Raw genomic sequence first — 24438 nt, 5'->3', positions numbered from 1 at the left:
AACGTTTAAGCTGAGGAGAAGTACAGGGCTTTAGTTGCAAAGGTCTGTGTGGCAGTGTCCCTGTCAGCCCACAGGTGGAGAGAGCCTGAGAGGAAGAGAAAATGGCCATTACCTGGATACTGCTGGATACCGGGGAGGAAGCAGGAGACGGTGGAGCTGAGGCTGTGGTCTCTTCGTCAGCTGGGAGCTGGATGTTATGTAGTGCTGGGTCTGAGGTGGGTATGAAATTTGCTCTGTATAGAAACAGTTTAGGGCTCTAGGTGATGGAGCTCAGCTAATCCATGACCATTCAGTCCAGCAGCCAGGCCATGCCCCCATATATCAATGACAATTCTTGTTTCTTTTCATGATCTTACTAATGCTCATTGTCACACGTCGCCACCCATAACCATAAGCAGCACAGGAGATTTAAACCAATTTTCCTGGTTCGATGGGGATCCTGATTTTAAGGTAGCTGGTTTTGGCTGCTGGTATTTGTATGAATGGAAGATACATTAGAATTAAGTGATCAGAATGTGCACTGTGTACAAATAGTCAGCCACCATTACAGTCATTTCAGTAGTCAGGAGAAAATATGGTTTAAGGCTGCAGAGAAGCCCAGGGAGGAGGGCTTGCTCAGTTGTCCCTTTAAGTGGGACCAGAAATGTCAGGGGAGTCACTTCCTATGGCTACATAAAAGACTGGAGGATGCACAGTATTAAATTGTATAATTCACATTCTCCATTCCTCTTCCATAGCATCCCGGGGCTTCCTTCGGATATTGTCGGGCCAGAGATGACTGGGAGGTGAAGACTCAGCGCATGGCAGCCTGTAGAAATCAAACATCAGATCTTGACCCAAAAGCTGTTTCTGCGGTGGTACCTGTTTTTCCCGTGCCACTTCCTCTCTGCATTCCTATTTCTACTCCAAACCCAATATAGAGGTCTTCACCAATACAGTGGTCAGAATATTGGATGACTGTTTTTGAGTGCATACTGTATGTGTGAATTGTGTATAAATGTGAATAAGTCTGTATGCAAGTGGTGAGTGCGTACATGTGTGTATCATTTTTTTTATGTATGCTATTGTAATTGTAAGGTAGTTATGTATTAGGGTAGGCTCACATGTAGCATATCTGCTGCGCATTTTCCACACAAAATGTCAGTGGGAAAGAACTGCCATACACACAACAGCAAAGAGGATGAGATTTGAAGAATCCCATCCATATAGTGCTGAAACTGACCTGTGGTGTGGATTTCAAAGCTGTAGCATTTTATTTTTTATATGGGAAATGCAGTGGACTTATTGCAGATTTTTCCCTTTGATTTCAATAGGTAAGTCAAAATATGCACTACATCTGTTTGCTGGGGAAGCACTGTACATCCACAGCAAGATACAACTGCTGATATATGCATACATGGCTCAGATTTATCAATGTGTCCGAGAGAAAAAACTGTCTGTCATAGCTATGAATGGTTGCTATGGGAAAATCGCACCAGTTATTGTCTCAGACACATTAAAGGAGAACTGCAAATATTTTAACTTTTCCTGTGCCCAGGCTGCAAAAACTTTAAAAAAAAACTTTAACTCACCTTCCTACATTCCCCCATTGCGGCAATATCGGCGTCCTGTTCCTCCATTGCTGCTCAGCTCCCTGCTTCTTAGGCTCGGAACGTCACATTGCAGTCAGTCATGTAAGGAGCCCCGGACAGCAGGGAGAAGGTGGGGCCCAAGCTCCTTTCATGAAGCGGGACATCGCTACGACCAGCAATACACTGACTACAGTGTGAGGTTCTGAGCCTAAGAAACAGGGAGCCAAGCAGCAGCGGAGGAACGGGACGCCAATATCAGCACAACGGGGGAATTAGGAAGGTGAGTTAAAGTTTTTCTTTTTGCAGAACTGGCACAGGAAAAGTTAAAAGATTTGTGCCACAGTTCTGGTCCAAAGTTAAATCTGGGCCAAAGTTATTATTTTTTTATTTGATTTACATTTATCAAGATCTGCAGATTTTATAGCAGAAATGCTGTGGCTAATAACAGTACCCTCTTGTGCCCTCCCTCTGCTGTTCTGTATGAAATGTCCTAAGGATGAGGCTATAGTTGAATACTATAGGGGATGCCCTATCATACAATCTTGTAGGCACTTCATGCCTACAAGACTTGACACAGGATGACATGTTGAGGTAACAGCACAGACTCTACCTGCGGCAGGGTGCTGGAATGGTTAGGATATGGGGGGGGGGGGCACAGGCTCGCTCTTTGCACAGGAGCCCTCTGTAGTCAGTATCTGCTTCCAAGTAATCTCATTGTCAAACATTATGCTATTCAATACAATTCTGTGGGATTTTTTTTTCCAAATTCACCAGTGTAACCACATTGTTTCCCTGAGAGGCAAGCTGACAAAAGAAAGGGATCATTTTTTGGATGATCATATGTGTACTCTTTTATGTCACTGAATGACTCCTGATGTGAGGAATTATTTAGCTGCTCCCAGGAATCTTGACTCCACTGAAAAGTGCTGTGAAGTGTATTGTGAGGTTTGGTGGCAGGCAGCTTATCATATTGATCCTAGAAAGCAGAGCAAACAAAAGTATTGTGTTGAATAGTTTTCTGAAGCTACAGAGGCTTTTTTTTTCTCACATGTGAAATGTCGATTCAAGATAATGCAGCAATTTAATGAAATGTTGATCCTTTAAAGACCATCACGATTTCTAACAAAGTCACTGAGTCACTAGGCAAGTAAATTATTTGACAGGTTTTTAGCAGTGACACTGGTTTTATACAGGGCTTACAATACAATAAGAGAATATATTTGTTCACTTTCTTACTGGAAACATTAATATTAATATCCTTATTAGTATTATTTTGCTTGGTTTTCATTGTTTCAATTATAAAAAGTCCACAGTGCTAAAATTATACATGGAACCTAAGTGCTCTGTTTAAAATTCATATATCGGTTATCCTAAAGATATCACATTTCTCATCACAAGTGTGTCCCACCGAAATACCATAGTACTACAGTCATTTTACAAGTTAGACTGTAAATATTTCCTAATGTTGAGGTAGTTGCTCACCATGTAGCTTTATAGAACAAAAAAGGATCCCTGAAGGTTCCAGGGCAATAAGTCAATATCAACCTTTCAGGGGTGACCCCCTTGCGGGGAAAACCCTTACTAGAACCCCCCCCTAAAATGAATATCTTTATCGACTTACTATATTAAAAACTACTAGTATTTCATCCATTGAACACACACTGTATTAAAACTTGGCTAGCCTACCTGACGTTTCACTGAATAAATCAGCTTTGTCAAGGACTATGAGGCCAATGGTGCTCCGGACGCCAGACAGGCTTTATATAATCTCCCATTGCAGCCATTTCCTGTGACGTGCATTTGCCAATAAGACGGCTGCACGTCACAATCTTGTGTCCCGCGATAGCTAGTCTCCAATCATAGAGTGATACGTCACAGTATACTTTGATTGCAAATCTTCGCAATGAATCGTGCAGTTTATTATGGTCTGACACGTGCTGATGTCTGCGCCTATCACCGCTAGTGATGTCGCGAACATAACATTTTCGGTTTGCGAACCACGAACGAGAACGTCCGCAAAAGTTTGCGAACCGGCGAACCAGGCGAACTGCCATTAACTTCAATGGGCAGGCAAATTTTAAAACCCACAGGGACTCTTTCTGGCCACAATAGGGATTTAAAAGTTGTTTCAAGGGGACTAACACCTGGACTGTGGCGTACCGGAGTGGATCCATTAAAAAAACTGCCATGGAAAATTACATAGTTGATGCAGAGTCTGGTTTTAATCCATAAAGGGCATAAATCACCTATTATTCCTAAATGGTTTGGAATAACACGCTTTAGCCCCCTTTAGGCAGCTCATAGAGCCCCCCATGTTAGGCATCACATAGTTAGAGCCTCCCTTTAGGCAGCACATAGTTAGATCCCCCTTTAGGCATCACATAGTTAGATTCCCCTTTTAGGCAGCACATAGATTCCCCCATGTTAGGCAGCACATAGTTAGAGCTCCCCTTTAGGCAGCACATAAGATTCCCCCATATTAGGCAGCACATAGTTAGCGCCCCCCTTGAGGCAGCACATAGTGGGATTTGAACACAAGGCCCAAGTGCTGCACGGCAGGAGTGCTAACCTCTGAGCCACCATGCTACCCTTAGCATACATCTAATATCCAAGGTTGCAAAAATGGACAGAGATGTCAGCAGAGTACCTGAAAAATTAGGCATGTACACATGCCTGGAAAGACCCCATTTGCACAAGGACGGATGGCGAGCTACTCATGTCCCGTTCTTCGTCCTCAGTGATGTCAGGGAAGGTATAATCTTCTTCTTCCCAGCCACATACAACACCACAGGAACCAGATAGGTGACAAGGAGCATCCTGGGATGCCTGCTGTGGTTGGTCTTCCTCCTCCTCTTCAAAGCCACATTCATCCTCTGACTCCTCTTCCTCACAATCCTCTTCCAGCGTTGCCGCAGGTCCAACAATCGAACATTAGGAGTGTTAAATTCCAACGTGCAGGGCTGTCGCAAATCAAGCACCTCACTGGCATGTTGTTTCACCGCTGGATATCTGACAAGTGCGCCATGGCCGTGTAGGAACACCTGAAATGGCCACACAGCTTCCTGGACTGCTTCAGGACATCCTGTAAGCCTGGGTACTTGAGCACAAAGCGTTGTACAATCAGATTACACACATGTGCCATGCACGGCACATGTGTCAACTTGCCCAACCTCAATGCCGCCAACAAATTTGTTCCGTTGTCACAAACTACCTTGCCGATCTCCAGTTGGTGCGGAGTCAGCCACTGGTCCACCTGTGCGTTCAGGGCCGACAGGAGCACAGGTGCGGTGTGACTCTCCGCTTTGAGGCAAGTCAACCCAAAGATGGCGTGACACTGCCGTATCCGGGATGAAGAATAGCGCCTGGGGAGCTGGGGGGTGCCGGTGATGTGGAGCAAGACACAGCAGTGGAAGAGGACTTGGCCGAGGATTTTATGGAAGAGGATGGAGAAGGAGGAGTACAGGAGGTGGCAGCAGGCCTGCCTGCAAGTCGTGGTGGTGTCACCAACTCCTCTGCAGAGCCACGCATTCCATGCTTGGCAGCAGTCACCAGGTTTACCCAATGAGCAGTGTAGGTGATATACCTGCCCTGACCATGCTTTGCAGACCAGGTATCAGTGGTCAGATGGACCCTTGCCCCTACACTATGTGCCAGACATGCCATAATTTCCTTTTGCACAATGGAGTAAAGGTTGGGGATTGCCTTTTGTGCAAAAAAATTTCGTCCGGGTACCTTCCACCTCAGTGTCCCAATGGCTACAATTTTTTTAAAGCCCTCAGACTCCACCAGCTTGTATGGTAAAAGCTGGCAGGCTAGCAGTTCCGACAAGCCAACTGTCAGACACCAGGCTAGGGGGTGACTTTGAGACATTGTCTTCTTGCGCTCAAACATCTCCTTGACAGACACCTGACTGTGGGCAGATGAACAGGAACTGCTCAAGGCGAGAGACGGAGAGGCGGATGGTTGAGAGGGGGCAAGGAGGGCAGCAGTGGTTGACCTGGCTGAAGATGCTGGACCAGGAGGAGGATGGCGGCTTTGATTTTGTGTGCTGCTTGTACTGACGTGTTGATCCCATGTGACATCATGTGCCTTCGCAAAGCAGTTGTGCCTAGGTGGGTGTTGGACTTCCCACGACTCAGTTTCTTCTGGCACAGGTTGCAAATGGCCTCGCTATTGTCAGAGGCAGACACACCAAAAAAATGCCACACTGTTGAGCTCTGCGATGACGGCATTCTGGTGGTGGCAACAGCCACTGTGCCAATAGCTCCTTGCGACGACCTCCCCCTGCTTCATCTCCTCCTCCTCTCTGTCTCCCCATCTGAACTCTCCCCCTCTTCTTTTCTTCTAGCTGGCACCCATGTGGCATCCACGGACACATCGTCATCATCAACACCTTCACCGCTATCTGACACCTCAAGAAAGGAAGTAGCAGCAGGTACAACATCATCATCACACCGTACATCCATGTGTGTAATGCTGCCTTACTGAGACATATCCCTGTTAACTACATCCTCTGGCAATAATGGTTGTGCATCACTCATGTCTTCAAACTGATGTGTAAATAACTCCTCTGACAGATCAAATAAAGCTGCTGTGGTGCTAGAGTTGGTGGTGGCGGCAGGCGGGCACATGGTAGCATGAGAGATGCCCGAAGCTAATCTAGAGGAGGAGAAGGACGGTGCATCAATGTTCCGAGCGGAAGCTTTAGTAGTAGATTGGGTGTCTTGTGATAGCCAGTCAATTAAGTCCTCAGAACTTTGGGGGTTCAGGGTACGTGGCCTCTGAACACTTGCCATTCTAGGGCCAAAGGGCCACGATGGCTCCTGCGGAGTGGCCTTCCTCTGCCTGTCATTTTTTTGGTTAAATTTGCACAAGTGTCACACCTAATGTGATTTGCACTAGGGTGACACAATTTGCCCTGCAGGCAAAAAAACTGGCAACTGTGATGTGAACTAACAGTGACGGCTGATTTTATTTAACAGCCAAAAAAGGTATTTTTTTTTTATTTGCACAACTGTCACACCTAATGTGATTTGCACTAGGGTAAAACAATTTGCCCTGCAGGCAGGAAAAATGGCAACTGTGACATGAACTAACAGTGACGGCTGATTTTATTTAACAGCCAAAAAAGGTTTTTTTTTTTATTTGTACAACTGTCACACCTAATGTGATTTGCACTAGGGTGACACAATTTGCCCTGCAGGCAGGAAAAATGGCAACTGTGACGTGAGCTAACAGTGACGATTGATTTTATTTAACAGCCAAAAAAGGTTTTGTTTTTTTAATTTGCACAACTGTCACACCTAATGTAATTTGCACTAGGGTGACACAATTTGCCCTGCAGGCAAGAAAAATGGCAACTGTGACGTAAACTAACAGTGACGACTGATTTTATTTAACAGGCAAAAAAGGTATTTTTTTTAATTTGCACAACTGTCACACCTATTGTAATTTGCACTAGGGTGACACAATTTGCCCTGTAGGCAGGAAAAATGGCAACTGTGACGTGAGCTAACAGTGACGACTGATTTTATTTAACAGCCAAAAAAGGTATTTTTTTTTTAATTTGCACAACTGTCACACCTAATGTAATTTGCACTAGGGTGACACAATTTGCCCTGCAGGCAGGAAAAATGGCAACTGTGACGTGAACTAACAGTGACGACTGATTTTATTTAACAGCCAAAAAAGGTATTTTTTTTTAAATTTGCACAACTGTCACACCTAATGTGATTTGCACTAGTGTGACAATGAGCAAAAAAACTTGCCAGCAGAGTTCCCCTTTTATGCAGTGGTCCCCAACCAGGGTGCCTCCAAATATTTAAAGACTAATGGACTGCTATCTTTCAGCCCTTTGAATACTGTAGTAGTTTTAGTTGCTTTAAAGAAAAAAAGCTTGCCAGCGGAGTTCCCCTTTTAAGCAGTGGTCCCCAACCAGGGTGCCTACAGCTGTTGCAAAACACACGGACTGATATCTTTCAGCCCTTTGAATACTGTAGTAGTTAGTTGCTCTAAGGAACTTAAGTTTGATTCTGGAGTACCCCTTTTAACCAGTGGTTCCCTCCCAACCAGGGTGCCTCCAGCTGTTGCAAGACTAACGGACTGATATCTTTCAGCCCTTTGAATACTGTAGTAGATAGTTGCTTGAAGGAACTTAAGTTTGATTCTGGAGTACCCCTTTTAACCAGCGGTTTCCTCCCAACCAGGGTGCCTCCAGCTGTTGCAAGACTAACGGACTGAAATCTTTCAGCCCTTTGAATACTGTAGTAGTTAGTTGCTTGAAGGAACTTAAGTTTGATACTGTAGTACCCCTTTTAACCAGCGGTTTCTTCCCAACCAGGGTGCCTCCAGCTGTTGCAAGACTAACGGACTGATATCTTTCAGCCCTTTGAATAGTGTAGTAGATAGTTGCTTGAAGGAACTTAAGTTTGATTCTGGAGTACCCCTTTTAACCAGCGGTTCCCTCCCAACCAGGACTGATATCTTTCAGCCCTAAAAAGGGCTTATTTGGGTGCTGTCCTTAAAGCAGATGTTGCACTAGTGCTTTAGGAGTAAACTGGACCCTGAATACACCACCTAGCAGCAACCTAGCTATAGCTTTCCCTATACAGCAGGAGCAGCTTCTCTAACCCTCCACTTCCTAAGCCTGCAGCATGCTGAATGAGGCTAAAATGGCATCCGTGCAAGAGGTAGGAGGGTCTGGAAGGGAGGGACTGATGCTGATTGGCTGTAATGTGTCTGCTGACTCTGACTCACAGGGTCAAAGTTTACTGCAATGTTAAAGCATAGGGGGCGGATCAAACTTCACATATGTTCGCCCGGCGATGCGAACATGCAAAATTTGCGAACAATTCGTGACATGTCTAATCACCGCCTTTGTTTACATGTGACATCACTCCGTCATTGTGCGTACCATGCATTGATTATTCATTTGCATGTCCAGCCGTGCCCCGGGGTGTTCGCTTATCGCCTATATTTCACTTGTGGGATACTACTGCGCATGTTTTGTGACTTAGACTGTGAAATTTGTTTTCCGGATACACCCATAGACCAGACCATCAAGAATATGAAAGTATAATTGATATTTACTTACGTGGGTAATTTCACTATTAAGCAAAATTGTGCATGATCTTATTACTAACACAGTTTAAAGAGATTTGATGTATATTATTTCTGTGACTAGTATAAACTGTTGTTTATTAAATTATTATATAATAATTGATAGGTTAAATCATGGAAGGGAGGGGTTAAAAGGAATGGGAGGGGGGAGGATGGTGCGGGTGGGGATAGGTGTGGGAGACAGTTGGATTTCTAAGAGATTTGCTTGAATGATCTTAGTTTAATTGTTATTTGTTTTTGTTATAACTATTTGTATTTTTTATACAAAAATAACTATAAAAGATCTGAAATACCCTCTTAATGTCAGGCGGCAGCCAGTACATTACAAAGAATTACAATAGCCAAGACACATTATTTTTTATAGCATTGTAGCACTGGCAATTTGGCATCATTAAATGCCATTATTTAAATTAAGTTTTTGTGTAAAACATATTTTATTGAGCATTTTGTTGATTTGTTTTCTTCCATATCACTATCTATGTTATAATTAAATCCTACAATCTTGCAGTTTTTGCTTTGGCCATTAAGCTTAAATGGTTAAAATGTTTAACATAATTTTTAACATATTTTTAAATCACTTTATTTACCAAAAACTCTTCACCCTAGAATAAGGCCCAAAAGTATTGACCACTAAATAACTCACTTCCGTGCCATCTGCTTACCACTACCTGTTGTAAGAAAAGGACAAAACAAAGCACAGGAGAGAGGCTGAGAGCTTGGGCTGTGTATCTGTAATCTTTGAGCCACATAGTACCTGACAAGTAAATCAAGGCTTCCCTCTAAATGTTTGGCACCTATAAAGTTCTCAGCAGCTGTTAGATATCAGTGTTTTTTACCATGAACACGGTGCTGCTGTCAGGTATGGGCAGGGAAGAGTGAAGCCCTCCCTTTAGTCTGCAGGCTGGTCATCATCACCAGCATCAGTTCAGTGCTTAGTGTAACCCTTTCCATGATGTGTTGCAGCTTTTTCTTTCCCTTCTGCTTACATAGCACCCTACAAACCCAGTGCAAAACAACCTTTTCTTCCCTCATATGCAATCATTTCTCAGCACTGTGCCAACCAGTTCAGACCAGTGCACTTACATCAACACTTTGTTATAGGATAGCAGAAAGTGCTGTCCAGAGAAGTAAAGGAAAGAAGTTCAGGTGTGAGTCCTACATGAAGACAATTCAGGCAAGAGAATGAAACATAGTTGTGCACTACCTGTTCCTGTACACACTTTTCATAGCACCCTGCATTATTGGCATTGGTATATAGAACGTATGCCATGCTGCTCAGTATTTTATGCAATTTTATCTTACCTACTATTGTTACTGTCAGTCATAGGATCATTGCCTGGTGATAACAAAGGCAAAATAGCGAAAGCAAGCGAGGGGTCCAACTTTTGACAGTATTGTAAGGGTGCATTTACACTACAAATCTTTGCCCTGGATTTCCACAGTGTGAATTGGTTGACAGAAAACCCATTTACACCAATGTTTCCTTCATACAGCAGAAACTTTGAGTGGGAATTCTAAATGTAGTGTGAACATACCATAAGAGCAGATTTTGTAGAAAAGGCTCCCAAAAAATGTGGACAAATCTGATGTTTTTTTTTTTATTCAATCGTAAAGTGGTACACATCTCCTAACCTCTCCCTAATAAATAAGACTAAAATGCAATGTTTTCTTTTAGCTAACCCTAACAACCAACCTGTAGCCTAAAATATAGAAAATGCATAAAATCTGTACACCCCATTCCTAATAAACATAAGACTACAAAACAATCTTACCTTAGGATTTATTTACAATTTATTAATATGTTTCCTTTGTCTCTGTTGTCTGTTATATTTTACATTAGTTTAGGTTGCACAGGTTTCAATTTGTTGATAAAGAGTTCTCTCCATTGTGTATTATGTTTTACTCTGCCAAGGTAAATGTAAAGTATACAAAATAAGAAAGAAATAATATTATCAAATACCTTGCAAACAAATTGAAGGCATTCAATAGAATATCTTGGCATTTTATACAGTAAAAGAAATAAAGTAGATGTGAATATAATGGTTCTAATCATACTGCAACTTGTACCCAAATTGCAACTTTTATAATTTCTTATGATGAGTTATGGAGCAAATGATTTAACAAAAATTGCGATGAGATTAACAATTGAAGTAAAAAAGATAACTATAGCAATATTCCAGATAGATGTTTCTTGCAAAAATATTCATATCTGTATCATATGGGTCATGGCCAAGAGACCTGTTGTATACTCTCATGCTTCTGCATCTTCTGTCTCTTCCTGACCATAAACTCTTAGGGCAGGGTCACTTGGGGTGCATCCGCAGCATATTTCACGCTGCAAATGCACCAACCAGTGGTCTGGTATTTTCATTTCACAAAATGGTATATGAGATAATGTACAATAACCTGTGTTTATTAGTCAACATACAACCTATGTTTTATCTAATAAACACTCATTATTATATAAGATATCCTCCTAGGTCATATTTATTTATTCTACAACCATTGTCAGCATCAAATGAGCTTCTAATATATTGTAACATAAGACTATTATCTTTTATTATTTTTGACTTTTAACCCCTTAAGGACTCAGCCCATTTTGGCCTTAAGGACTCAGACAATTAAATTTTTACGTTTTCATTTTTTCCTCCTCGCCTTCTAAAAATCATAACTCTTTTATATTTTCATCCACAGACTAGTATGAGGGCTTGTTTTTTGCGCGACCAGTTTTCTTTGTAATGACATCACTCATTATATCATAAAATGTATGGCGCAACCAAAAAACACTATTTTTGTGGGGAAATTAAAACGAAAAACGCAATTTTGCTAATTTTGGAAGGTTTCGTTTTCACGCCGTACAATTTATGGTAAAAATGACATGTGTTCTTTATTCTGAGGGTCAATACGATTAAAATGATACCCATTATTATATACTTTTATATTATTGTTGCGCTTAACAAAAATCACAAACTTTTTAACCAAATTAGTACGTTTATAATCCCTTTATTTTGATGACCTCTAACTTTTTTATTTTTCCGTATAAGCGGCGGTATGGGGCTCATTTTTTGCGCCATGATCTGTACTTTTTTTTGATACCACATTTGCATATAAAAAACTTTTAATACATTTTTTATAATTTATTTTGTAATAAAATGTATTAAAAAAGTAGGAATTTTGGACTTTTTTTATTTTTTTTCGTTCACGACGTTCACCGTACGGGATCATTAACATTTTATTTTAATAGTTCGGACATTTACGCACGCGGCAATACCAAATATGTCTATAAAAAATGTTTTTTACGCTTTTTGGGGGTAAAATAGGAAAAAACGGACGTTTTACTTTTTTATTGAGGGAGGGGATTTTCACTTTTTTTTTACTTTTACATTTTTTTACATTTTTTTTTACACTTGAATAGTCCCCATAGGGGACTATTCATAGCAATACCATGATTGCTAATACTGATCTGTTCTATGTATAGGACATAGAACAGATCAGTATTATCGGTCATCTTCTGCTCTGGTCTGCTCGATCACAGACCAGAGCAGGAGACGCCGGGAGCCAGACGGAGGAAGGAGAGGGGACCTCCGTGCGGCGTTATGAATGATCGGATCCCCGCAGCAGCGCTGCGGGCGATCCGATCATTCAATGAAATCGCGCACTGCCGCAGATGCCGGGATCTGTATTGATCCCGGCACCTGAGGGGTTAATGGCGGACGCCCGCGAGATCGCGGGCGTCGGCCATTGCCGGCGGGTCCCTGGCTGCGATCAGCAGCCGGGATCAGCCGCGCATGACACGGGCATCGCTCCGATGCCCGCGGTTATGCACAGGACGTAAATGTATGTCCTGGTGCGTTAAGTACCACCTCACCAGGACGTACATTTACGTCCTGCGTCCTTAAGGGGTTAACATGAGGTTAGCAGAAACCAAAAGTTGCAAAATAAAATTGGTATTTTAATATGTATAGATACTGAGTAAAGTAAAAATATCTTTATCTTTAGTCTAATACAATGATGTATTTGATGTGGGTAACTTACATTCAGTGACGTACTTAACTCAGGAGGACTAATTATTTTTCAATTAATTGCACATACTTCTGTATTGCAAGATTACCGAACATTTACTGGTGGATTTTAAACAGTATTTCCACAAATAGGCAACAATTACTGATCAATAAATAATAACAAAAGGGTAATTCTCCACCAAGGTTCTAAGTATTTTAGTCTTCAATAATGTTACATCAAGCCTTCATTACTTCATTACTAAACATACATTCTTCTCTCAGGTCATCTGTTTAAGTATCATTGTTAATAATTACCAACCGGGGACAAAAAGGAATAAGCTTTTGTTTTCCCAAGGATTTATTTGACTGCAGCATTTAAGAACAAAGGTAAGTTTATTATTTGCCGAGACGACAGATCTCCTTGTATCTTGTTTGTCTGAGTTTATCCCAGATAAATGTTTATCGATGCTAGAACAATTCAGTAACCCAGCTTGAGCTAAAGTTAATAAAACAAGAATCAAGTATTTTTATAACTAGTCTGTTTTATGATGATGTTTATCTAGGTGTCTTGTCATAAAACAATATATTGGAAACACATTTTCATTCCTAAGTATGTCTTGCAGAAGCTAAAATGATTGCTGAAGTTCTACACTAAGCTTCATATAATTTGTTAACACTATTAATTTCTGTGTGCGAGTATATTTAAAAGGGTATTCTTAACCTCTCACACTTATACCCTATCCACAGCATGAGGTATAAATGTCTGATTACAGAGGGTCCTACTGCTAGGAACCCCTCAATCTCGAAAATGAGGACCTAAATTTCCCATTGTACTTGAGTAGATGATGGGTGAAGGGGGGGGGGGGTTCTCTCAGATACTTAAATACTTTATTTTTTTAAAATAAACTGGTGCCAGGAATTTAAACAGATTTGTAAATGACTTCTGATTAAAAATCTTAATCCCTCCAGCTGCTGTATGTTCCAGAGGACAATCTTTTCTTTTTTAATTTATTTTCTGTCTGACCGCAGTGCTCTCTGCTGACACCTCTGTAAGTGTCAGAAACTGTCCAGAGCGGGAGCAAATCCCCATAGCAAACCGTTCCTGCTCTGGACAGTACCTGACATGAACAGAGGTGTTCAGACAGAAAAGAAATTCAAAACGAAAAGAACTTCCTCTGTAGTATACATCAGCTGAAAAGTAATAGAAGGGTTAAGATTTCAAAATAGAAGTAACTTACAAATCTGTTTATCTTTCTGGCACCAGTTGATTTAAAAAAAAAAAATTCTACTGAAGTACCCCTTTAACACAATGCAGTTTTCTTCTTTTATATTAATCATTTCACATTCATTATACTGTATTTTGAAGAGACTGGCAATCTGTTACCATGGACCATCACCATTTTTATTACATAAAACTATATAAGATCCAAGTAAAAGACTGATATATGACTTTTTTTTTCAAGCGGGACTGTCATTATTGTCATATTTGAGAAAACGTATTTATGACAGATCAACATTAAAATAAGCTATTAATATTTTCTATTGTGGTTAAACTATTGTTAGTAATATTCATTAGTATTCACTTAATATTCACTTATTTACAGACTATCATGGCTGCCATGGTCATTATCTATCTGTATAGTGTCTAATATAGGATGCCAAACATCTAGATTCTCTTAATCCTGAGCCTTTACTACTAGAGATGAGTGAATCGAATCTAACAAATCCAAATTTGTTACAAATTTCATGAACAATTTGATTTGCAACAAATGCGAATATTGCCGCGATTCTATTGTGCAAATCACTTTATTAAACTCCATTTAGTGTGGTCCAGGCTCCATGGCATCTAAATGGCGGATCCGCATGTGAGGACATGGGGCCAGGAATCCTGGGTAGGCGGGAACAAGGGTAGGCGGGATGACCCTGAATCACATGCAGAATGCAGCCTATCAGCAGCCAGTCACCCCTGTGATGTCACAGCCCTATATAATCGGCAGCCATATTCCGGCTAGTCATTTCATCCTTTCAATGCATAGAGATAGGACAGCTTTTTCCAACAACGTTTCACCTCCTAGTCACGTCAGCATTCTGGTGGACAGAGAGCAGTGCATTTTTCACAGAATATTATTTTTACTGCAGTGATTAACCTCCCAGTCACTTTCCACAGCATTGTATTACAGAGAGGGGCAGAGAGCTGTGTGTTGCCTCATATTTTTGAACAACTGGCTCAGCTGGAGACAAGTTAGGAGAGGAGGAAAGAATACATTTTTAGCGCAACTCTGTGTCTTTGTTCCACAACAAATGGTCTGCTGGTTATACTAGTCTGTAGACGGTATAATACATATCCAGCAGTCCTAATAGTTTTTGAGAGTGCAATTTTTGGTTTAGTACACAGCGACTGTGTACTGCAGCATTGTTGTGTACTGCTGGTGTTGTGCCCAAATACTTATTTAAGTGTAATGTAGCACAATTTGCTGACCTCATAAGTGCCTATCACATACCTACATCTAAGTGGTGTACTATTTTGTACCTGTTAAACTCTCAAGGGCCTAGATACTGAGAAAGTCCAGGCAAAAGTAATCACCAGCTGGTGTTTTAATCAAATACTTTTTTAATTGTACTGTAACGCACTTTTCTGCCTTCATAAGTGCATACTTACACCTAAGTAGTGCACTATTTTGTACCTATACTATGAAAGGCCAGGCAAAAGTACTCACCAGCTGGTGTTGTACTCAAGTACTTTTTCAAGCATACCGTAGCACATTTTTCTGCCCTTATAAGTGTATACCACATACCTATATCTAAGTAGTGTACTATTTTGTACATGTTAATCTGTCAAGGGCCCACATACTGTGAAAGGACAGCCAAAAGTAATCACCAGCTGGTGTTTTACTCCAATACGTTTTTAAGCATACTATAGCACATATTTCTGCCCTCATAAGTGCATTCCACATACCTACATCTAAGTAGTGTACTATTTTGTACCTGTTAAACTCTCAAGGGCCTAGATACTGTGAAAGTCCAGGCAAAAGTAATCACTGGCTGGTGTTGCACTCAAATACTTTTTTAACCTCTTAAGGACTTAGGGCGTACCTGTATGTCCTGAGCCCAGTCCCGGTGGGAAAAATGGGGTCACGCCGTGACCCAGCATCACACTGGGTCGGTCCCGGCTGCTAATCATAGCCGGGACCCTGGGCTAACAGCGCGTGGCATCGATCGTTGTGCCATCCAATTGTCGATTGATTGCTCCAAGCCTGAGCGACAGGCTTGAGCAATCAAGCCCCTATCTGACTGATCCGTGCAAATCTATGGCTTTGCAGGGATCAGCATAGGAGATTAGTGTGTGCAGTGCTATAGCTCCCTATGGGAGCTATAGCACTGCAAAAATAAGTGAAAAAAAAGTTAACAAAGGTCATTTAACCCCTTCCCTAATAAAAGTTTGAATCACCCCCCTTTTTTTTTATGGGAAAACTGTGTAAATAAAAATTAAAATTAACATATGTGGTATCGCCGCGTGCGGAAATGTCTGAACTATAAAACTATATCATTAATTAAACCTCATGATCCATGGCGTACGCGCAAAAAAAATTCCAAAGTCCAAAATAGCGTATTTTTGGTCACTTTTTATATCATAAAAAAATTAATAAAAAGCGATCAAAAAATTCCGATTTACACAAAAATAGTACCGATAAAAACTTCAGAACACGGCGCAAAAAATGAATCCTCATACCGGCCCTTACGCAGAAAAATAAAAAAGTTACAGGGGTCAGAAGATGACAATTTTAAACGTATACATTTATGATTTTTTTCAGAAGTGCGACAAAATCCAACCTATATAATTAGGGTATCATTTTAACCGTATGGACCTACAGAATAAAGATAAGGTGTAACTTTGACCAAAAAATGCACTGCGTAGAAACGGAAGCCCCTAAAATTTACAAAATGAAATACTTTCTTCAATTTTGTTGCACAATTTTTTGGTAAAATGACTAATGTCACTGCAAAGTACAATTGGTGGCGCAAAAAATAAGCCATCATATGGATTTTTAGTTGCAAAATTGAAAGCGTTATGATTTTTTTATGATTTTTAGAAGGTGATGAGGAAAAAATGAAAATGCAAAAACAGAAAACCGCTGAGCCCTTAAGGGGTTAAGCATACTGTAGCACATTTTTCGGCCCTCATAAGTACATACCAAATACGTACATCAAAGCGATGTACTATCTTGAAGCTGTTAAAGTCTCAAAGGCCTAGATACTGTGAAATGCCAGGCAAAGAACACACTGGCTGGTGTTGTACACAAATACTGTTTTAAGCGTAGTGGAGCATATTGTACTCCCCTCATATACGCACATATACGCAAGTATGTCCGGCAGAGAAGTGCCAGGACGTGCAGAGAGGAGTAGCAGAAGCCTAAATTTATCAGGCAGAGGTCGCAGCATTCTAGAGGCGAGTGGCAGCAGGAGTTGCAGCGAGAGGCCTAAGCTCCCGGAATCAGCTAGCGGTCGTGTCTCGACCAGCAACCCATCTGCCATAATTAATTGGTTAACTCAGTCATCCACTTCATCCCAAGTGACATCTGACACCCACAGTCAACATTCAGTAGGTGGTATAGCAATTATTTGTTTAAATTATATCAAATATTATGATTATTTAAGATATTTTTTAATTTAATTTTAATTTAGTTTAATTTTAATGTATTTTTTAATTATTTTCCAATCCTTTTTTGAGGACCCATTGGAGGGCAAGTCTGGTGCCAGCAGGTTATTCCAGCTCCAAGTAGTGGAAGTGATTTTTAAGTAGAAGAAAATTAGAAATCTGGATAAAATAGTTTTGAAACCAACTGGTGGACAAAACATTCATCTCAGACGACCCCTCACTCAGGTTTATGGAACAGATTGTTGCAGAGATTTCTACAGCTTAAACTTCCCCCCTTTTGAATCCACCCTTGATGACCTTGTCACATATAATACTACAGGGTGGGCCATTTATATGGATATACCTTAATAAAATGGGAATGGTTGGTGATGTTAGCTTCCTGTTTGTGGCACATTAGTATATGTGAGGGGGGAAACTTTTCAAGATGGGTGGTGACCAAGGTGACCATTTTGAAGTCGGCCATTTTGTATCCAACTTTTGTTTTTCAATAGGAAGAGAATCATGTGACACATCAAACTTATTGGGAATTTCACAAGAAAAACAATGATGTGCTTGGTTTTAATGTAACTTTATTATTTCATGAGTTATTTACAAGTTTCTGATCACTTATAAAATGTGTTCAATGTGCTGCCCATTGTGTTGGATTGTCAATGCAACCCTCTTCTCCCACTCTTCACACACTGATAGCAAAACTGCAGGAGAAATGCTAGCACAGGTTTCCAGTATCCGTAATTTCAGGTGCTGCACATCTCGTATCTTCACAGCATAGACAATGGCCTTCAGGTGACCCCAAAGATAAAAGTCTAAGGGGGTCAGATCGGGAGACCTTGGGGATTCAACTGGCCCAAGATGACCGATCCACTTTCCAGGAAACTGTTCATCTAGGAATGCTCGGAACTGACACCCATAATGTGGTGGTGCACCATCTTGCTGGAAAAACTCAGGGAACGCGCCAGCTTCAGTGCATAAAGAGGGAAACACATCATCATGTAGCAATTTTGCATATCCAGTGGCCTTGAGGTTTCCATTGATGAAGAAGGGCCCCACTATCTTTGTACCCCATATACCACACCATACCATCAATTTTGGTGTTCCAACAGTCTTGGAGCAATCTATCCAATGTGGGTTAGTGTCAGACCAATAGCGGTGGTTTTGTTTGTTAACTTCACCATTCGCATAAAAGTTTGCCTCATCACTGAACCAAATCTTCTGCGTAAACTGAGGGTATTGTTCCAATTTTTGCTATTCTGCAGCACCTGAAACTACGGATACTGGAAGCCTGTGCTAGCATTTCTCCTGCGGTGTTGCTATCAGTGTGTGAAGAGTGGGAGAAGAGGGTTGCATTGACAATCCAACACAATGGGCAGCACATTGACCTCATTTTATAAGTGGTCAGAAACTTGTAAATAACTCATGAAAGAATAAAGTTACGTTAAAACCAAGCATAATTGTTTTTCTTGTGAAATTCCCAATAAGTTTGATGTGTCACATGACCCTCTTCCTATTGAAAAAACGAAAGTTGGATTCAAAATGGCTGACTTTAAAATGGCCACCATGGTCACCACCCATCTTGAAAAGTTTCCCCCCTCACATATACTAATCTGCCACAAACAGGAAGTTAATATCACCAACCATTCCCATTTTATTAAGGTGTATCCATCCATATAAATGGCCCACCCTGTACTTATTTTTTTTAAAGCACTTTTATCACAGATTTTAGTGTTTTTTGAAGTTTGTATTTTTTGCACTTGCATGTTCTGTAATCAGGGCTGTAGCTCCGATGAGGCGAGGGAGGCGATCGCCCCAGGTGCGCTGTTGCAAGGGGGTTCCAGCACACAGTACACTGAGGCATTGATTCCCAACCAGGGTTCCAGGACACTCTGGTGGGAAATATGGTGTATAACATTTTTTGATTTTTCTGCCCAGGCCTGCGCACCTGTGAGTCACAGGCGTGCAGGCCAGGAGGGAGGAAAGTCTGTGTGCAGTGTAGGGTCGGGTGATGCTGCAGCTCCAATCCTCGTGTATCCTTCCTCTCCTGTGGAGAAGCTCTGGACTCTGGATTCTCCCTGGCCCCTGAGCTGAATGATGTTGATGTAGCGAAGGAGCATGGGCAGCGCTGACAGAGGCCTACTCAGCTTCAGATAGTGCACCCCCACCCTTCTTTCACTCCTCTACACCTCTCTGTCACCCCTCTAAACCCCTCTTTCACCCCTGTACACCCCTAGGTTAACCAGTACATCCCTCTGTCCCCCCTGTATGCCCCCCCTGTCTCCCATGTACACCCCTGTCACTGTGGGGGGTAATGCAGAAGGCATTGTGTGTGCTTGTGGGGGGGGGGGTTGAGGCATTGGGGGAGATTTATGAAAACCTGTGCAAAGGAAAAGTTGCCCAGTTGTCCATCACAACCAATATGATTTCCTATTTCATTTTGCAAAGGCCTTGTTACAAATGAAAGAAGCAAGCTGATTGGTTGCTATGGGCAACTGGTAAACTTTTCCTCTGCACAGGTTTTGATAAATCTCCCCCCTTGTGTGTTGTGGGAAGGCTGGTGGCATTGTGCTTGGAGTAGGCTTTAGTCATTTGTAGGGAAAAGGGGAGGATAATGCTGGAAAAGTGCAGAGCCTAATAATAATATGTTTGTGTTGCAGGTTCCATGATGTCCTGTGCCGGATGGGGAAGAAAAAAAAGAGAATGACCCGCTGATTTTTGTTTTTCCAAGTGGTGCCCCAAGCCAAAATGGGGGGGGGGGGGGGACGACATTTTTCTGTTCTCGCCCCAGGAGCAAAAAGAGTAATGCAAATCACATCCTGTAACAACGTGTAGCACTTATCTGCTCACTCTTATATGAGCTTTATGGTTAGCAGACTTTGTTTAAAGATGCATGCTGGAAAAGTGCAGAGGCTGTGTCGTTCAGCCACTATATGGTTTACTGATGCTGCAGGGCCTGGGACATTACCTAAAAATTTTTATGGCAGCACTAACTACCATATATCTTGAATTTAAATTTGAAAATTCATATTTTAATCTTAGGGATTGTGATGCCCTATGGTCTCCTTATGCTGCCGCCACAAGCTGTGTCGTTCAGCCACTATATGGTCTCCTCTTGCTTCCGCCAAATCCAGGCTTTGTCATTCAGCCACTGTATGATCTCATCATGCTTCTGCCACCTCCAGGCTGTGTCATTCAGCCACTATATGGTCTCCTCATTCATGCACCACCTCCAGGCTTTGTCATTGAGCCACTATGTGGTTTACTGATGCTGCCGGGCCTGAGACATTACCTAAAAAATTTTTTATGGTAGCACTAGCTACCATAAATCTTCAATCTAAATTTGCAAATTCATCTTTTAATGTTAGGGATTGTGAATCCCTATTGTCTCTTCATGCTGCCGCCACCTCCAGGCTGTGTCATTCAGCCACTATATGGTTTACTGATGTGACAAGGAAAAGTGTTCTACACCCCTATTGAGCCTCTCTGTAGGCCAGAAAGAGCCCTTTTAATAGCGATTTGCCGCTAATAAATTCGGTCCAAATTTTTCAGAAAATTCGGGAAAAAATTTGCTCATCTCTATTTACTACTATGCAAGGAACTAAATAATAGTGGACATTTGTTTCTTTAACAGTAAAACAATCTGTATATGGACAGATTAAAGAAGAACAATGAACCAATTAATATCCTTGTTAGATAAACCCACAAAAGCATCCATGCTTCATTTTCTAAAGTCTAGAAGACATCATTGAGACATGGTCCAGATGAAGGAACATTTATAATCTTCAATAGGTCAATCACATTTAACAGGACATTTTATAATACATTATAATTGCTGCTTTCTTGTACAAAATGCTCATTTCAGCTAATATGCTTCAAGTGACTTTGAAAGCATAACTGCCTGCAATTTTAACTATAATCTCCATTTGTAAGAGACAAGAGACTTTGACATCCAAAGAATGGCTGAATCTTAATGCTGTACTGAAGTGGATAATTTCCAAACACACGATTGAAAAATATATTTTAACTTTATCTTTTTCATCTCATTTTAATAAAGATTGCATACTAAAAAAAAGTAACAGACATCTTCTATAAATAAAAAGACAACCCTAATGAAAAGTTCTAATAGTATTTAATGATTTTTCTACAGGATCAATGATGCCTTGATGGTAAATGCATTAGGATCTGTTTGCAACAAGTATATTTTCTAATTAAAGGTAACATTTCTCTTTCAACAAATCTAAGACACTAGTTCCACACAGCAATCTGGGCCCTTTTTGGGTTGTTTTATGGTCCAAAAATGTCTCTTTGTTTAATATAGTTACATTTTACAAGTGTAAATGGTACTTCAGTGAAATTAAGTATCAGGGCCCTTTTATTGGCAGTTCACATGTACAAATATGGCTGTATTTTGTCATGTATTTTGGTGTGTAATTTGGAAATATTTTGGGTCGTAAACATCTCAAAATACTTTTTATATATTCTAAATATGAACCAAAAATTCTTATATTTTATTGCTTACAATATGCCCCAAAGGTAAATTTATATCTAAAAAAAAATCAGAAAGAGTGTTTACCTTTCTACAAAAAGCATCTTTCCCCATAAATATAATTTAAACAGAAATTATGAAACACATCGGAAGGGATTATCATCTCCTCGTCTGACATCAATGGAAAAAATTTTACAAAGTTTTTGCGCAAAAACCCACCTTGTGAAAAGAAAAAGAAAAAAAAAAAGAAGCTTTTAGACACTATGCGCTATGCTCACCATGTAAGTGGACTGGGGTGCAAAGTGAGTGTGGCGTATCCTTATAGACACACCAACTTTATTATATACACATATATATATATATATATATATATATATATATATATCCAAGAAGAGGCTGCAGCACTCAAGGTTATGAGTGTAAAAAAAGGTGTTTATTCCATATCAATACAAAAAGTGCTAGCACTTTTTGTATTGATATGGAATAAACACCTTTTTTTACACTCATAACCTTGAGTGCTGCAGCCTCTTCTTGGATGTGTAACCTACCTTGACCTAGGATTTTTTCATCGCTGCCTGCACCATCTACTATCTACTTGGGCGCTGCTCTACATTTTTGTTTGCTATATATATATATATATATATATATATATATATATATATATATATATATAATACGGCTACTCCTAACTTATCTATATATATATATATATATATATATATATATATATATATTTATTTATTTATTTTCAAAGGTATAGTGGCACTATTGTTATAAAGTAGTTAGGATCACTGGGCTGCAGTACCTCTATCACAGCGGGAGACTGAAGTCCTGAGTGTGTGGGTCTGGCGGTGCCTGGAACCAGAAAGAACTAAGTCACTAAATACTAATAGCATAGAAGAGACACAGTTACCCGCATACACCGCTAGGCTTCAGTCGGCCGGTTCCAGATCTGATGCTGGGCGCTCAGAGGCAGTTTTGCACTGTGTGTTCTTCTTCCGGATGCGAAACTGCCGGATGTCATGCCCCCTCCCATAGGCTTACATTAATGGGGCGGAGCGTAGCGTCACACAGGGGCAGAGCCGTGACGTCACAACGCTCTGTCCCCGTGATCGACAGTAATCAGACGCGGAGCGAAAAGGCTCCGGGTACTGATTCTAATGGGGTGCTGCGTGCAAGATCACGGAGGTCCCCAGTGGCGGGACCCCCGCGATCAGGCATCTTATCCCCTATCCTTTGGATAGGGGATAAGATGTCTTAGCGCCGGAGTACCCCTTTAAACAATTTGGGACAGCCCATATGATAATGTCATGTCTTTGGAAGCTTCTGGTTTATTGGCAACATCTGAGTTAATTAGAGACACACCTGTGGATGCATTTTAATGTACACCAGAAACACACTGCTTCTGTGTTTAACATCATGGGAAAGTCAAAGATATCAGGAAGAAAATTGTGGACTAGCACAAGTCTGGATCATCCTTGGGTGCAATTTCTAGATACCTTCAGGTGCCTTGTTCATCCATACAAACAATTATACACCAGTACAAACAAGATGGGAATGTCCCGCTATCATATTGCTCAGGAAGGAGACGGGTACTGTGTCTCGGAGATGAACGTGCTATGGACCGACATGTGCATATCAACCCAAGAACGAAAGCAAAAGACCTTGTGAAGATGCTGATGGAAGCTGGTAAGATTGTGTCATTATCCACAGTGAAACGAGTACTGTATCAACATGGGCTGAAAGGCCACTCTGCTAGGAAGAGGCCATTACTCCAAAAGAAAAGCCAGATTAATGTTTGTAAATGCACACAGGAACAAAGACCTACATTTTTGGAGACATGTCCTGTGGTTTTATGAAACTAAAATTGAACTGTTTGGCCATAATGACCATTGTTACGTTTGGGGGGGGGGGGGGGGGGGAGGTAGTAGATGGGAAGTCTAAGAACACCATCCCAACTGTGAAAGACAGAAGTGGCAGCATCATGTTGTGGGGTTCTTTTGCTGCAGGAGGGACTGGTGCACTTCACAAAATAGATGGCATCATGAGAAAAGAAGATTCTGTGGCAATACTGAAGCAACATCTCAAGGCATCAGCCAGGAAGTTAAAGCTTGGGCGGAAATGGGTCTTTCAAATGGACAATGACCCAAAGCATACTGCCAAACTGGTCACAAAATGGCTTAAGGATAACAAAGTCAATGTTTTGGAGTGGCCATCACAAAGCCCTGATCTCAATCCTATTGACAATTTATGGGCAAAGCTGAAAAGGCAGGTACGAGCAAGGTGACCAACAAACATGGCTCAGTTACACCAGTTCTGTCAGGAGGAATGGGCCAAAATGCCTGCCAACTATTGTGAGAAGCTTGTAGGAGGATATCTAAAATGATTGACCCAAGTCATACAGTTTATGGGCAATGCTATCAAATACTAATGAAATGAATGTAAACTTTTGACTTTGCAGAAAGTAATAAAAAATTTAAAAATTCTCTCTCTCTCTCTCTCTCTCTCTCTCTCTCTCTCTCTCTCTCTATCTCATTATTCTGGCATTTGTCAAATATAAATAATTTTGGTAATCCTAATTGACCTAAAACAGGTAAGGTTTAACATGTGGCA

The sequence above is a fragment of the Hyla sarda genome, chromosome 2 (genome assembly GCF_029499605.1).
Source record: "Hyla sarda isolate aHylSar1 chromosome 2, aHylSar1.hap1, whole genome shotgun sequence".
Classification (NCBI taxonomy): Eukaryota; Metazoa; Chordata; class Amphibia; order Anura; family Hylidae; genus Hyla; species Hyla sarda.
This window is presented reverse-complemented; position numbering follows the sequence as displayed.